Source organism: Typopeltis vanoorti, chromosome 21 (assembly GCF_054136105.1).
Source record: "Typopeltis vanoorti isolate ZY-2024b chromosome 21, IOZ_Tvanoo_1.0, whole genome shotgun sequence".
NCBI classification, from domain to species: Eukaryota; Metazoa; Arthropoda; class Arachnida; order Uropygi; family Thelyphonidae; genus Typopeltis; species Typopeltis vanoorti.
This window is the reverse complement of record NC_143569.1, coordinates 22,721,085-22,736,217: the sequence shown is the minus strand read 5'-3', so window position 1 is coordinate 22,736,217 and position 15,133 is coordinate 22,721,085.

Here is a 15,133-nt window from a genome sequence, read left to right as displayed (position 1 = left end):
GTATTGAATATTGACATCATTCATTATATCAAAAACCCGAATCTAGAGAAGTTTTTAGCATATGTACTGTAGATATATTTTATCATGAAAATGGTACAAACGTGAACTTATCATTTTAACCACGCTACCGGCCAAGATATCTATAGACGTCAAAGTTATCATGGATGTGAAGTGCATATTAAAATTGTAATACCATTGATATTATAATGAAATATATGATGGATACGAAGCGTATGAGGATGCGCATTTGATCCATAATGGCCGGGATCATTACCTAATTTTGCATTTAAATTTGTTACCTACAAGGGAAGAAGAAACTATTATCCAATCCTTTTGCCAAAGAGAAAACCTTTATTAAACAGTCTATAATGAAGGATTAATTTATTTAGAAAGAATATTACTGCACTGAGAAGAATGTATATAGATTAATTTGAAATCGATTTAATATTTCGATAGCCTGTATAAATGTTAATCAACCATTAGAGCAATTGCACTTTGTATAAATCTGACTAGCACGTTTCTAACTAGATTTGGTATGTACTCCAGACACGTCATTTTATGTAGCCTAATTCTGTGATACTAAATCCCCTATAGTCACATAAATATGTTAACAAATTTCATTAAACTAAATTCAAATCAATCATTCTGATTTGCAGCTTAAATCCCAATTTTTTATTAAAAACTTTGAAAGTAAATACGAGTTACTTTTCAGAAACAGCTTTACACCACTGTAAAATCCAAATTAGAAAATGTCTGTTATGAGACATTATGTTGTGTCATGTTACCAGCCTAGTTGGCTGAGTGGTTAGCGTGTCTGCTCTCAAAATCCAAATTAGAAAATGTCTGTTATGAGACATTATGCTGTGTTATGTTACCAGCCTGGTTAGCGTGTCCGCTCTCCAGTCAAGAGGCTGCGGGTTCGAATCTCGCGTGGGCATGTTTGTGATTGTCTGTAGAAATACTAGTGGTAGTGGTCGGCGATAGATGGCATTGGTGTATTTGCAGTCAGTTGGTGGATTGTGAGTGGTATAAGCAGAGTTGTAGAGTGGACGCCTCCCTCAATGAGTCTTTGGACTCCGTGGAGGTGACAAATAATAATATAATAGTATAATGATGAAATCGAGCATATACAGAATACCTTTAAGATGCACTCTCTTCACATTTGTTAAAGAAACTTTTACAAATGCGAAAAATAAAATAAAATAAGCAGAACCTTTAAAATTATTAATTACATATAATATTCCGATCTATCACAAAAATCCACTATTTTAAAATCATACACGGATCCTTGCCTGTTTTCACCAAGGGCAAGTTGATCTGGTGCACATGATTTTGCAAAAAAGATACACAACAATTTAATGTATGTGAAATATATCCGTTTCTGGCACAAATCAGGAATGTCAGACCAGACTATGCATTGCATAGTCACTATAAGACCAAATATTAGCCAAAAAGAAGATTGACAACAGCCAGTAGAGGCTAAAACATATTAACAAAATTTTGCCAAGAACTGTTCAAAATTATCTGAAATGTGAGTAGCGCACCTTCCTAAAAACAGCCCTAAAGTAAGGCATTAATATATGTCGCAATTAACTAGAATCAGAAGCTGAGGCATAAATTTATATTTGACCTATGATATCTCCAATCAGCAACCTATTAAGTTCTACAAAAAATGTACCATCTAGACTGTAGGTGTACAGCTACAAATTAATTTATTGATGTTCAATTCATTTCCCTTGAATTCATAACAGCATATTCGGCTATGTCTGTTATCTCTGACTAAAATATCAGCAATTAATCGACAAACTGAGTTTATTTCCACTGATCCTTTGATATTTTTGTTCTTTTTCCTATCTGAAATATATTAACACAGGGAATATCACAATTCAACTTTGAGAGTAACATTTTTGTAACTGTTAATATACTAGAATTCTTTAATTAAAATATTATGAAACAATAGTAATTTGTTATAGTCTAAAATATGAAAAATAAAACCTTGTTATAAACATTTAGAAAAGAGAGTTACTTAACATTTCGATATGTAGATAGAATAACCATGTCTACTTAAAAAAACATCAAAATAGCTTTATATTACAAACATCAAATTACTTTATATCCTATTTAAGCATTTTAAACAGGATATAAAACCACGTTAAGAAACCAACAGAGCCATATTATTTACTACATATACAGTTATTCAATAAAATGAAATTTAATTATAAATAAATCGAAATAAAATGTTATATAAAAGGTCAAATTTTACATTTACAGATTAGGGATTGCCGAAATTTGAAGACTAGCATATAGTTCAACCACAGATGAGAGAACACTCGACACTTCTGTGCATGGCTGAAGGCGAATCTATCACGATAACAGGATAATCAATCCGCTTTGTGGGATGAGCGTTTATTATTACAAGTCGGAAAATTAGCTTTTCTTTTATGAACATGCTAGTTTTTAAAGGGATAACTATTTTGCTTGTATAACAGTCGGAAAATTTTACGTATAAAACACGTGATTTCGTGTGTTGGTGACGAATTCGTACATCTCTTATTTTTTCTCCCCTTCAACGTGGATTGACTCTTCTTGGCACTCTGCCAGCTAAGGTTATCTCAACTGCAGGCAGACTATACATCACATCATTCTCTCCCCAATTGGCTAGATCTGCTGGAAATGTAACGAAAAGTATAAAATTTATTGACTTAAATCAACATCAAACCACTCATTTTTATGAAGGGCAGATAGATATGGATAAAGCAACTGGAAATTTTAAATCTTTGGATATGTGTAGCTCTATGGAAATGGTGCTCGTTCGTAGCGAGCAGCGCGAGGAATGGTGCTACGAATTCGATTTTAACCATTTCTTCGACCATATTCTTAGATCTCTGGGACACTAAAGCAGGTTCTTCCTCCAGTAAAAACTCAAGAAAATCGACCGCAGAACGCAAACTAGTTTGGCTAATGAATCTATGTTAGGAATTACGAAATGGAGGCACTATCTTCCGTTTTTACTGGATGCCGTTTATAATTGCACATAGAATTGGGCCAGCTATTCCGATTGCTTACAGGTAGAGAGTAAACTTCTTCCTCAGTATCCAAAAAGTTAAAAGCTAAACGGCTTTGCTACTCCATACAGGGGAATAAAAGGCATTAGCAGATTTTTCCCTTCACCTCAATTGCCTCAGTATCCCATAATGAAAATCCCACTTTTATGAGACATGCATTGATTTGAAAAAGGTCAATGGACACTCCATGAGTAAGGTGTATCATGCCATGTAACTAGTCGCGTGTTTGTAGCTGGTATAAATTGGAGGAATATGATGGTCCCAAGTCAGTGCATCTGTATACGTGAAATGGCTGCAAGAAGAAAACCAAGTTTGCAAGGATTGTGATAGATTGCCATCTTGCAGTCCTATCTGTCTGTTCAGCAAATTGAACCATTCCACATCAACAATTAATGATTAGTGAGATAGAAGCACAGGGAGTCAACTGCAAATGCTAACCACAGTGGATGACCCATCAAACTCGTCAAATGCGAGTGCAGGATATGAAGGATATGTAAAACCCACCATTCCTTGGCTGAGATGTTGTGCAGAGTTCTGGGCATCATTTGGAACACGAATCTGAACAAAAACATTCCGAACCGAGGCTCACAATATAGGTTTCCATAGTATGACTACAATATACAAGCCCCACATTACCTGACTCAACATGCAGCATCGTCTTCAGTAGTGCAGAGCATGTACAGTGGAAGCTTGGAGAGCTGTGTTATGAAGTAACGAATCATTCTACACCCTCTACCAAGCAGGGGGATGAGTGTGGTGGATGTCTCTTACAAGAGTCTGTAACCCCAATTATAAAATTTAAAGGTGATGGTATGATCCTGTTTTTCCTGGTTTGAACTCAGACCTCTGTGGTGCCACAAACATTGAACTCCAAAAGGTATCTGGACATTCTGGACAACACAATGCTTCCTCCTTTTTGACATTTCTACAGAACTGACCATTCTCTTTCAGAAAGACAATGCACCATGTCAATAAGGTTGCTTCTGTAACTGTGGTATAAATAAATGTGACCACACTTGACTGCCCTCCACAGAGCCCTGATCTCAACCCCATTGAACATCTGTGGGAAGGAACATTGGGCAAGGTCATGGGACATTCACTCCACAACAGTCCAGGACATAATTACATGCCGACAGGAGAATGTTCCAAAATTCCCATTGATTGGTATCGTACATTTGTGGAACATATGTCATGTTGCCTTGCTGCAGTCAGTGCAGCAGAAAGAGGTCCTACATCTTAAAGTGGGTGCATAACTGCTTGTTTCTCACAGTATGATGTCCACTGACTTATTTCCAAGTGGTGTATATTGCTATGCATTACATAAAGATTCACTAACCAGGCTAGTTTTCAACTTTTTGAGGGCTCATCAGTGGGATTCAGACCCACAAAGATAATATCAAGGTTGAATTAGGGCAGATTTCATATATTTTACATATACAAGTAGCAAAAAATGTGTATCACCTTATTAAAATAACCTGGATCAAAAATAATTGTAGAAAGTTTTTGCACCTTGGTTAGAAAGTAAATTACATACCAAGAAACTGTATTCTAATTATATTATAGTGGTAATCGTTGGAATAACTAAAGACTGAAATATTATGTTCTGATATGCCACTTCCATATGCTGTGTGAAATCAAACCTTGATTATTTTGAGATCCGTGTAAGCAAATAACTGCACTAGATTCTTTAACACAATGTTAAGAAACTTATCTTCCAAATATCACAAAATAACCATGTTCCAGTTCATGCTATTGTTAAACCTTTCTTTTTTTATGAGTTACGCTGCTATGACATTCCTTTACTCACAATCATTTCCTAATTTCTTGCATTTTCATAAATACTATAGCAAGAGAAGACTTGGTAGACAAATGTATATTTTGGAAAGAACTGTTATCTAATTATATAAGGAGACTGCACGTCTTTTTCCGATGATCTAAAATAAATTTTTCACCTACCAACCAGAATATCTGACGACACTCTTTGCCCAACACATTTTATCTTGTAGGGCATCCAAAGCACACTCTTGCTGTGGATGCCAACCATGGGAACCAGTGGAAGAAGGCAACCTTGCTTCCCCAAAGCAAATGTACGAGTGAAACCATATCTCTTGAATCGGCCTCATTCTGACATCACTCTTTTCCCCTAATTCTTGCAAAGATCACCACAGCAAATTTCCTTCTGCCACACCAGAAAATGAGGGCCATAAATCTTCCGTGGTTTTTCAACAAAAAAGATAAAATGGTAAACAACTTGAATACTAAAATCTTTTGGTACTAATGTTAAACTATCCTAATCTCAATAAATTTGGATGCATAAATCTGCCTCACATCTGGGAAATGCTCAATCTTAGACCATTAGCTCAAATGCCAAGAACACACAAACTCATGAGGTGACACAATTTACAGCCTTACTCATGTGGTGTCCATACACACATCTTTACCTATATATTGTTCTCCAATGATGTAATTTGATTCTGGCAAGATATATATATATTGGAAATAGTAAATATTTTAGTTATATCATCTAAGAATATTTATGCTAAGTGCTGATTTAAGCTCATAATTAGGCTTAATAGTTGAAATCTTTTGTCTTTGTCACAAATATATCTTCTGGATACAATATAAGAATTGTAATAACACACAAAACTCCACAAACAATATTAGAGGTTGAACTAGAAGTCTGAAGTCCTAAGAGAGGCTCCCTCTTTGGGTGCTGGAAGTTCTTGGATATTGGCAGATGGTCTAAGAATTAGTTTCCCAATTTTTTGGAAGTTTAACATCTGTAGCTAATTCAAAAAAAAAAAAAAAATCTTTTTTTTTTTTTGCTGGTGGGATGGGAAAATATAACAAAAGTGGTAAGGTGGGGTCCCACAGACCCATCCAAATAATTATAGAGATCCATATATTTTTAATCAATACTAGATTACATAATACAGATCCACAAAATTAACTCATGGTTACTGACTAATTCTAAATCAATTTCACTATCATCATCTTCGCTAAATGGCTCCTCGTCTGTTAAAGCTTCATCTATAAGTTGATGTAACCTCTGTTCTTCCTGCTCGTAACTCATCTGGTAAAAAAAATATATTCTCAAAATACCCTCTAAATATTTACGAAAATGTATTTGCTTATAGTTGGTATATAAAAATATAGAAGACACAGCAGCAAAGATAATATTTTAGTAGAATATACATGAAAACAACTTACGTTTCGGAAGTAAATATAGTCACGCTTTTGGTAAGGTGGGTCTGGTGGATCCCAGCACACTAAACTTGCTTGTCAAGTAGCGGGTCATGGGAGGGAAGCTAATGTATGAATGAAACCTTGAGGCATGACTCACTGCCATGCATTGTTAAAAAGTTATAGTTAATTTAAAATCTTTGGGGTCTGTGACTAACGCTGGGTTAAATTTGTATTTACTACAATGAAGAATCAAGTCCATTTCATTTGCAAGGTAACCAAGGCATGGTCAGTAAAACCTGATAGTGCATGGCTATGGCAATGGATGTATTTCTCGGTTCTGTCGACAGGAATCTCCCAGTCTGCTCACAATTTGACAAGTTATAAGAACAAGTAATCTTTTATACATCTGGGACAAAGAAGGGAGGTACATAATCTTTATGAAAGCTAATAAGGGCAGCCAGCTTCATATGAAATTTGAAAGCAGTGCAGAGATTTTATTTCTTTTAAAGTACTGGTTATTTTTTAAGATACCCTAAAAGAGGAAATAATAAAGCAAACCTCACATAAAGATGAGTATGCAAGATTTGTACTCATCTGGGTGAGTGTCCAAGGTTCGTTGTTCTTGCAACTTGTCATGTCATGGACAAACTGGGAGATCAGCCAACATTCATAGTGAATAACACAAGAAATACATTTGCCACCACAACTATTCAGTAAAAACTAGCCGACCATGCCCTTGGATACCTTGCACAGAAAAAAAAAAAAAAAAAAACTGTGCTTCATCACAGCAAATACAAACTAGGGTATCTTTAGAAATCAGCAGCAGCAGTATTAAAAACCAGTCAAATCTAAATAACCATGGTTGTGTTAAGCTTCCCAAAATTTGGGAAACATTAATTCTTAGACCATCCACCCAACAGCCAAGGCTATCCACCAGAGGGGGGGGGGGACTCAGTAAGAACTTTAGGCTTCCAGTTGAATATCTTCCACATTATTTGTGTGTTATTACAATTTGTATAATTTTCTCTAAGTATTGCCCCAACTTCTTTTTTTTCCCTCACAAGAGTGGTAGGTACAAAAAGTGTCTAACTACTGACCTATCAGTATCTCTGGAGTTTGGTGGTGAATATTTTAGAGTTGTTAAGATAAGATGCTAAGTTGAATAGAGAAATGGGTTGACAGACAAGCTATACTGTGCAAGGAAGAGCATGGGCTTACTAAAGGGAGATAATGTGTCAGCAATTTGCTCATATTTTATTACAATGTTATGGCTGAGTTGGATAAAGGGAATGATGCTATGGGATTTTGCTAAGGCATTTCATAGGATACCACATGCAAAGGCCTTTCATGTGGTATCCTATGAAATGCCTTAGTAATTTCAAAGACTGACACCTTTGGCATCAGGTGTCAATCTGCCAGATTTAAGTACACCAGTGGTGTACCCCAAGAATCAAGTTCTTAGATCACTGCTGTTCAATCTATACATTAATGACATTAGGAAATTAGGAGGGATCTAATAGGAGATGTTCAATTTTTGTTTGGTGGTGATGATGCAAAAATAGGCATAGTAGTCAGGGATGCTACTGATATTCAGCATTTACAGAATGATTTGAATGGGTTAGAAATTAGGACAAATAATAATGGCTGTTAATTCAAAGTTAATAAACATAAAGTTATGTACTTTGGCATATTATATTAGCATGGTCAAGCTACAAGAAACTGATGAGGCTAGGGATCTTGGAGTTATGGTAGATAGGAATTTGAAGTTAAAAGGTCACATAGCAAAAACTGAAAATACAAATTAGAGTATAATTGCAATGTTGAAACGAACATTGATATACAAGGATACAGAAGGCATTTTGCCTCTTTACAAGGCCTTGATAGAGCCTCCATAGCTCAGTTGGTATACACAAAGTCCTTTGGTCAGAAAGACCTGGTTCCCATCCAAAAAGTGAGGAACCTTTATCTGGTCTCTTTCAACTAAAGGTGAGTTAGTTAGTCTCATATGGAGGTAGGGTTTTTTCGTCCCTCATAATAGGCAAACCGGCCTATGAACACATGCATCTACAGACATAGAACACACTGGGAGGCATAGGACCAACCACTTTATCCTCGAGATGGTTGTGGTTGTCAAATTCACAGCTAAGAACCTTAATGGTTCGTGAAACCATAAGAAGAAAAAGACAAGGCCTCGATATGACTGTACCTAAACTGCTCTGTGAAAATTTGGTCTCCTGGGTTTGAAGGAGATAAGGAAGCTGTAAAAAGAAGGTTAGCAAAGATCATAGTGGGATTATGGAACATAGATTATAAGGACAGATTGAGAATATGTTGACTGCAGAAACTGGTTAACATGACAAAGAGGTCTAAAAACTTCTGAAACGATGTTCTTAGTTATCAACCAATGAAATTTTTCATTATATGGAAGGTGCGAAGAGAAAGCATCAATGGAAGTTATGTTTGTGGTTAAGAAAGGAGTAAGAGCTACATTTTTCCCTCACAGATCAGTGAGTGGGCAGAACAGTTTGCCTCTTGAAGCAGTGAATGCATCTAGTGTGAATGAGTTTAAGGTAAGGTATGACAGCAAGTTTCAGTGATGTATAGTCTCTAGCAATGAGTCCTTGACTTTATTGGAATCTCAGATAATTATAATAATCTCTAGTACTGAAAGGTATCTATTATATTACCATCTAATATACACACAAATTTTTGCATTCACTGCTAATATTTCAGTCCAGTTTCAGGTGTCATCAGAGAAACTGAAACTAAGAGTGATTAAAATCTACTATCATTTTTGCCCTTTGTGCAGTGCAATGAATGAAGAAATCTCACAATACAAATTTTACTGTATAGTAAAAATCTAGCTTTTTGTTCTTGAAATGTGGAAAGGCAGCAGGACTAGATGATGTTCGACCAGAAATGCTGAAGTATGGTGGTATAAAAGTCTTACACTGCATAGTTCAGAGAGCCTGGAGAGAGGGACGAATTCCAGATGATTGGAGTAGAGCTCTAATAGTACCCATATATAAAAAGGGAAATAAAATTGAATGCGAGAATTACTGAGTGTTCCTGGCAAGATCTATGCAAGTATACATGAGAAACGGTTGAGAAGAATTGTGGAAGAAAAGCTTGTGTGAAGAACAAGCTGGATTCAGGACAAATAGAGGCTGTCAGGATCAGATCTTCACTTTACGACAAATAGTTGGGAAAGCATGGGAATACAACAAAGATCTGTATTTAAATTTTGTCGATCTGGAAAAGGCATATGACAAGGTGCCAAGAAAGAAGCTATTCAATATGCTACAGTTATATGGTGTCAATGGGGCATTATATCACGCAATACTTAGTCTTTATTTGAATTCTAAGTCAGCAGTTAGAATTGAAGGAAGTAAAGGAAGATGGTTTAATGTTAAATCTGGTGTGAGACAAAGATGTACATTATCCTCTCTGTTATTCATTATCTATATGAATCACATTATGAAAGAAAGTGGTATTAAACATTATATCAGATATGGAGATGTTAATGTCAAGTCTTTGCTTTATGCGGACCATGTTATACTTCTAAATAAATCCACTACAAGTTTGCAAGATTCCCTGACTAAACTGAATAACTGTTGTAATAGATATGGTATGAAGGTCAGCATTAAAAAGACAAAGACAATGAAAATAGTTAGAATTATTGAAAATGTCACCTGTGTTGTGAACGGGGAACCTCTGGAACAAGTAAAACATTTCAGCTACTTAGGCACGATTTTTACTCATCATCATCATCATCATCAAATTCCTGCCATGTACCCTCAAGGGGTGTACAGGATATGACAGTACTACATGAAAAAATTACATCATTACTAACTTCCTATCTACAATTTTCCTCCAAATCAGTCTGTTACTTGTCAAGACTCCAACATTATCAGATCTTATATTTCTATCGTCTAAGGCACTTTGTACCGTATCAATCCACCTATATCTTGGTCTTCCTCTGGGTCGTTTTCCTGCTAACCTGGCAGAGAACACTTGATTTGCTAATCTTTCCTCTCCCATTCTATTTAAGTGACCATACCACCTGAGATTAGCTCTGCTAACACATTCCTGGATGCTGACAATGTCAAGTTCTTTCCTAATATCCTCATTTTTAATATGATACTGCCATTGATGCCATCTGTTCACACCTTTAATCTTTCTCAGGACTCTCATATCTGCGGTGTCTAGTATTTGGTCAAGTGTTTTACTTCTGACCCAGCTCTCAGATCCATAAGTTAAAACTGGTTTGAACACTGTCTTGTATACTGCTAATTTAGTGTTCCGATTAATTTCTCTCTTATTCCATATGAATTTATTCAATTGACTTCCCACCATACCAGCTTTGCTGATTCTGTTGTCTATTTCTATATTTAATTTACCATCTTCAGTAAAAATCGTGCCTAAGTAGCTGAAATGTTTTACTTGTTCCACAAGTTCTCCATTCACAACACAGTTGACATTTTCAATGATTCTGCTTATTTTCATTGTCTTTGTCTTTTTATTGCTAACCTTCATACCATATCTATTACAACAGCAATTGAATTTAGTCAGAGAATCTTGCAGACTTGTAGCGGATTTATTTAGACGTATAACATCATCCGCATAAAGCAAAGAGCTGACATTAACATCTCCAATTCTGATATCAGGTTTAATACCACTTTCCTTCATAATGTGATCCATTTAGATAATGAATAACAGAGGGGATAATGTACATCCTTGTCTTACACCAGATTTAACATTAAACCATCTTCCTGTACTTCCTTCAATTCTAACTGCTGACTTACAACTCAAATAAAGACTAAGTATTGCTTGATATAATGCCCCATTGACACCATATAACTGCAGCGTATTGAATAGCTTCTCTCTTGGCACCTTGTCATATGCCTTTTCCAAATCGACAAGACTTAAATACAGATCTTTGTTATATTCCCATGCTTTCTCGACTATTTGTCGTAAAGTGAAGATCTGATCCTGACAGCCTCTATTTGGCCTGAATCCAGCTTGTTCTTCACCAAGCTTTTCTTCCACAATTCTTCTCAACCGTTTCTCAAGTATACTTGCATATATCTTACCAGGAACACTCAGTAGGGAAATATCTCTATAATTCTCACATTCAGTTTTATGTCCCTTTTTATATATGGGTACTATGAGAGCTCTACTCCAATCATCGGGAATTCGTCCCTCTGTCCAGGCATTCTGAACTATGCAGTGCAGCCACTGTAAGACTTTTATACCATCATAGTTCAGCATTTCTGGTCGAATATCATCTACTCCTGTTGCCTTTCCACATTTCAAGCCTTTGATGGCTTTTTCTACTTCAAGTATGGATATGTATTCCTGACTCAGTGTTTTTTACCACTGTGCTGTCATCGCTGCTTGTTTAATTTAGCAGTTTTACAAAGTAATTACTCCATACTTCAAGGATATCTTTTTCTCCCGTTTTCATGTCACTGTTATCATCTCTAACTTCTTTTACAGCACTCTTTCTTCCATTCCTAAGTTTCTTCAACAACCTCCAGAATATTTTGCCACCTTCTTGATATTTATTTTCTATATTCTTGCCAAAGTCCTCCCATGAGTTTTATTTAGCTAGTTTTACACACTGTTTAGCTTTCTTACATTTGTCTCTGTATTCTCTAAGAGCACAAGCTGACTTATTTGCCAGGAACTTTTGATATGCTTTCTTCTTTTCCTTCACTGCCTCTTTAACTTCCTGTGTCCACCATGGAGTTCTGATTTTTTTATCCTTGCACATAACCTCACCACATGCCTCTCTGGCAGAATCAATCAATGTTTTCTTCAGAGTTTGCCACTGAATCTCCAAGGTTTGATTTTTATACTGAAGATGGTAAATTAAATATAGAAATAGACAACAGAATCAACAAAGCTAGTTTGGCAGGCAGTTAATTGAATAAATTCATATGGAATAAGAGAGAAATTAGTCGGAACATTAAATAGCTGTATACAAGACAGTGTTCAAACCAGTTTTAACCTATGGATCTGAGAGCTGGGTCAGAAGTAAAACACTTGACCAAAGACTAGAGACTACAGATATGAGAGTCCTGAAAAAGATTAGAGGAGTAAACAGATGGCATCAATGGCAATATCATATTAAAAAAGAGGATATTAGGAAAGAACTTGACATTGTCAGCAGAGCTAATCTCAGGTGGTATGGTCACTTAAACAGAATGGGCGAGGAAAGATTAGCAAAAGTAGTGTTCTCTGCCAGGTTGGCAGGAAAATGATCCACAGGAAGATCAAGATATAGGTGGATTGTTACGGTACAAAGTGCCTTAGACAATAGAAATATAAGATCTGATAATGTTGGAGTCTTGACAAGTAATAGACTGATTTGGAGGAAAATTGTAGATGGGAAGTTAGTAATGATGAAAATTTTTCATGTAGTACTATCATATCATGTACACCCCTTGAGGGTACATGTCAGGAATTTGATGATAATGCTATTTGTTCTTCCTTTCTAAAGTATTTTTTCATTTTTAGAAGATTACTGCAATAATGCACAAATTAAGGCATCCAAGCATACCACCAATTTCTGACAGCTGTGCTAAAGAATTAAAAGAAATATCTTGTTTCTTAGTACAAGTTTTCATTTCCCATACCTACATTCCCCCATATGATATGCAGTTTCACATTCCAAAGTTTGGACATTTGTTTCTTCATATCTGATTTTTCTTTCCTCATATTTTTTTTCTAAGTGCATTATTTGGGCTTATATGTATATTATGCATACATACTTTTTTTTTTGACCCATGTGACATGTATTATCACCCTGTATTAATTTCCACAAACAGAATGGTTTCCTGAAGTCTGGTATAACTTGCAATTGCAAAAGTCAGAAATCAAATAGCTGTGCTAGTTTGGCAGCAATATGGCATCACAGTCATAATTACTTATCAGAAGCAAGAAATCTGATTTCAAAGGTGCAATGGGCTTCATTAAAAATCTTTCAAAAATTTGTTCTATATAATAAGTTATATATCTGCTGAACATACTACTATTCAGCAGCTATGGAGTACTGCTTTGTGTTTTGATAGTGATGTTTTAAAAAATGCAAAACTAAATTGAAAATATCTCTGCTAAGCACTGTTAGAAAGTCTCTCCTGATCATCTGTAGAACTAAAAAAATGTTTGGAGATGAAGCTGTTATTTCAGAAATGGATCACTTATCATTTGGTACCAAAAGATAAAGCATATGCAGACTTTAAATTTGCATTACTATAGCTTTAAGAGTATTAAGATATACCACTATAACTAATTTTGCAAATGAAATAGTCCTCAACTCAGGACAGGATACCATTCCAATGATTCTGTTGCAAGTCAGAAATCACCATATGAACCATAAGGATATCATCATCATCATCACAAACCATGGGCTCACTGCCCGTTGGTGTCCAATGCCTCTTTCATCACCTTTCTTTGTCCAGTGCACAGTGTCACAGTTTCTGTACACTCATTCCATACTAGTCCTTTATGTTGTCTATCCATTCTCTGTATGGTCTGCCTCTTCTGTTTATGCCATCCATAATACCAAACACGAATGTCTTTATCTTCCAGTCCTCATTCATTCTGCAGATGTGTCCAAATAAGTGCAGCTTCGATTTTATAATCTTCTGCATTAGATTCTCCTTTGGTGGTTTCATTTGTGATTTTCTGTACCCATCCTATTCTTATAATCTTCCTGTAACAGGTTCTTTCAAATGCCAAAAATTCTTTTTCTTGATTCCTTATTTATTACCCATGTTTCATATCTATACAGTACACTGCTAAAGATGCATGTTTCCAGTACTCTTAGTTTTGTTTGCAGGCTGATCACTTTACTTTTCCAGATGTTATCCATGGCCTTAAGATTTGTTCTTCCCTCTGCAAGCCTGATCTTTATTTCTTTTTTACAGTCGAAATCATATGTCATTTTACTTCCCAAATTGATATGATAACAATTAACATGTGAATGCTAAAAATATGTTAGTATGTTTGTTATATTTTAAACTAATTGCACTCTTTGTTTATAGTGAATAACATAATGTTATTCACTATAAACATAATTAATGTTTATAGTGAATATATAGGAATATATATTCACTATAAACATTAATTATGTTTATAGGAATAAATAATGAAACAAGAGTGTATAGCGTTTCCGTGTCCTATTACCATTAAAATAATCCGATTTATTAATTGGACAATTATCAGAAGTAGGGGGAGGCTAAGTAATCAACAACAAATTGTTTAAATTCAGGAACTGCAACAAGTGTTCTGAGGATGGTTGGCTAGATGCGTAACTTGTGGAAGCTTTTGGCTATGAGAGTGAAGTGAAAGCAGAAATAGGCCTTCTTTAAAAATTTGTACATTATGTCCAACTTAGTCTGCACAGGCTTCTCTTCTGGATAAATTTCTCAGAGCAAGCAGTTGCAGTTTACATCATTCTGTCTACTTTGCTAAATCTCTCCATGTTGGGATCCATTTCCTCAAATGACTTAACAGAAAGATGTCTCTCCCAATTCAGTCACTGTAAATGTTTTTCTGAGGGACTTGTTTTCCTCCTTCTTTTGCAACTTTCTGTGCTTTTATAAGGTCTTCAACTGAGAGTTCTAGTTCCAGAGCTTCCAGCAAATGCTCCACATCTTCATTGTCAATTTTCAACCACTACTCTTCAGCGAGCAGCACTGTCTTGTCCCCAGTCTCTTGTAAGTTTTTAGTTTATTGAATTTTGTGAATATATGAACATTTTCATCAGTTTTTTCCAAACACCATTCTTACACTGTGCTGTTACCTCACTCTATGAGGACTGTAAATAAAGTAGTGGCAACACTGTCAGGGGAAGTAGTTGGTAACTCATGTTA